A 3,187-nucleotide genomic window follows, 5' to 3' on the forward strand; every position below is an offset into this window, starting at 1 on the left:
CCTAACCTTGTTACTTTCCTGTTGAAGAAGCCTTAAACTGTATTCTTGCAATAAAATCACAGTTCAGGTAGTGCGATTTATTTCATTATTTATTATTAGTTTTTTTTTCTATTACAAACACATGGTGGAAGATAATAAATAAATAATAAATAAAATAGAATAAATAATCTATAATAGATATAGAAAAACCTTAAATAACAGACCAATAAATAAATAAATAAATATTAATTAGTTGTCCTAGGTGTTTTCAGGTGAGGTTACAGGAGATAGTCGTGTTTGTGAAACCTTCCACCCACTTCCTAGCAAAGTAGATGATTTGGATGCCGAATACTTTCTTAGCATAAGTGTGTGACATTGTTACATTTCTGTGGCATCGTTTTTGTTCATCTGGGTCCCTGCGCCTTGGTTCCACAGCTGCTTTGAACTGAATATGGAACGCTCGGATTTGGTTGATGAGGTGCCCGTGCTCCTGAATCAGTTCCCTGATGATCATGAGCAGGTGGTTGTCCAGGTAGTCGCTGATGGCACAGACAGAGGCCCGGATCTCTTCGGTGGCGTTTCCCACAGGAAAAGTTATTCCCTCAAGGGGCTGCAAACTGTTTGACTTGTATTTCATCGGTGCGTCTCCGTGAAACATTTGTTTGACCTAGAGAAGAAGTGAAAGTCATCCTGACGCAGTCAAGACCGCAGAGCTCAGAGGCTCTAAGATCTCGTCACTTTAAAGTTAGGAGTTCAAAAGGTCCCCCAAGCTTGACCTTTATCAGGGCCTGCTCAAGCTTTTATGGGGCCTGTTGGAGTACTTGATTTGGGTGGCTCCAATACTACCAACTATTATCAGTTATTGATCACACCTACACACCTCCTGTAAATCTAATATTCATCATGTGTGTGGAGAAATGTGCATCATTCTCATCATTCTCCAGGCAGCAGGAATCCATAAAGCCAGTAATATCAGTCACATTAGCTCGTATTAGCGACATAATATTGCATTTTTATACGATTTCCCTTCACATATAACAGTGTAATATATATTATAAAGAAAGCTTTCTTTCAAGGGCTCTTGTGGGTCCTCTAGTGGCCACAGGGGCCCTGAACAGGTACATAGTTCCTTTATGCCCAGGACTGGCTAAAATGTGAAAACAAGTGCTTTGATGTCCGAGCCACTTAGAATGCACCGTGAATGTTATGAACCAATATGTTTACTCACATATTCCCGTTCTGCCTCCATTAGATTACACAAAGATAGTTCTATGTGCTCCATGCGTTCCCGCAGCATCCCGAGGTCGAGCGGTAGCAAGGCCACGAAGGAGATGTTCATCATAAGAATGCAGGACAGCAGGAGCTCTGCAAGAAGATTTGAACACAATAGAATGATGCTCTGATCTGCACAATCATTCAACTGGAGTCTTCATTAAATATAAGTGGAATAAGCCTCATAGAGGTAAAAGTCAAGATTATACACAAGATGACAACAAATCTAGCTTGAAAGCTTATTTCAGATTTTCTGCCACCATGAAAAAACAAACAGTTGTTCAAAGAAGTAAAATGTTAATGTGTCAATCTTTCCATTAGCTCATGTTTGCAATACCTGTAAATTCTCAGGGTTACACAAATATGCTGAAAGTGAATGTGACAAGTTTTTAATCTTCTTACAACTGCCATTTAAATTCAGCTTACCTTTACCAAAAGACATGGTGTGGTTTATTTTTGAGTCAGATGTCGCTAGACCTCCTTACTCTAGGCTTATATATAGCGAACAAGGGATTTTTCTTTTGCATGCCACCCGTCGTCAGATGACGCCTGAGGGGCATTATCATCCGGAGAAATCATGTTGTAAAGGTTTCTATTTTGCAATTGTCAGACACGGTTCACCACAGTGTTTTGATGGCAGCGCAAACTGACACATATTCATCTAAGATGTTTATCAAACTCTGCTAACTATAAAGCTTTAGCTGTCATTTGCCAAAGAAACCCTGACAGCCTGAGAGATGTGGCGGTTTCATGGAAATTATTGTTGTGATGCAGTCAAACTGATGTCAATCACACTGAACTGTTCCTTCAGTATTACATTGTTTTTTTGTTACTATTTGTTGTCACAGTCTTCTCATGTTGTTCAAACTGCAGTGATAGAATAAGAAAGTAAAACACTGTCACGGATTCTGTCGGGAATCCAATAATCTTTAATGAATTCAAATGAAGCCCTAATATTATTTTATATAAAATATGTATTTATTTTGTGTGATAAAGTAAAATCAGAGTGGACAAATGAAAAAGTCTCGAACAGCAAGAGCTCAACAGCCCACAGAAGTGAAAATCCCATTCATATTCTGAATCCACATTTTGATTAATAGCCATAATGTGGTTGTAGAAGCCACAAGTCTGTATGAGATCAATCTTGTTTTAAAAACAACTACCCACAATCCTAAAGTGTAACATCGATGTCTCTGATGTTGGATGTCGTGGAAAGGGATTGGCAATGGTTCATGGGATGAGTAGTTTATTCACTATTAAAATAATTATGTTCACGGTCTTGTACCTTTGTACGGAAGCACATTGCTGCCACGGTAGAAAAATGATAAGGGATCCGTATCACGTTTTGACCTTTAAATTCAAGTTATTTTTTGAAAACTTTCACGTTACAACGTGACTACTTATAACATGAAACATCATGTTTGAAACTGATCGGGACGGAGAACGGATAGTCCTAAATTCAGGATGTGGCTCATTTACATGATTTGATCAAGTTCTACTTCATGCCTGGGTTGAGGAACGGCGAGATTCTGCTGTTGGTGCACACGGTGGATAAAAACTGATCAGTTTTAAATCTTCGCTGCCGTACAGTTGCTATTTTTCTGTTGTCCAATTATTTATTTTTTTGCTCTGAATAAAATGTTTTATGGTTACGATTAATTTTGTGGTTTATTGGCTTGGTTCCACGCTTAAAACTCCTTGTATAAGGATTTTATGACACCTAAATGGAGTGAGTGAATCGTAAATTCACTCTGGGAACTGGAGCCGTTGTAAGAGTGGGCGGTCAATGTTGAGTTCTAAACACTTTTGTCTCAGTCAGGATCCCGTAGAATGGTGACTCCGGTTTCCCAGTGATCTGATTGGTCAGTACTGAAGTTGGACTGGTGACTGGCTTTGATCTCTTATCTCGAATGTCACCTGCTCCGGAGCAGTTTAG

This window comes from Scophthalmus maximus, chromosome 19, assembly GCF_022379125.1.
Source record: "Scophthalmus maximus strain ysfricsl-2021 chromosome 19, ASM2237912v1, whole genome shotgun sequence".
Taxonomy (NCBI): Eukaryota; Metazoa; Chordata; class Actinopteri; order Pleuronectiformes; family Scophthalmidae; genus Scophthalmus; species Scophthalmus maximus.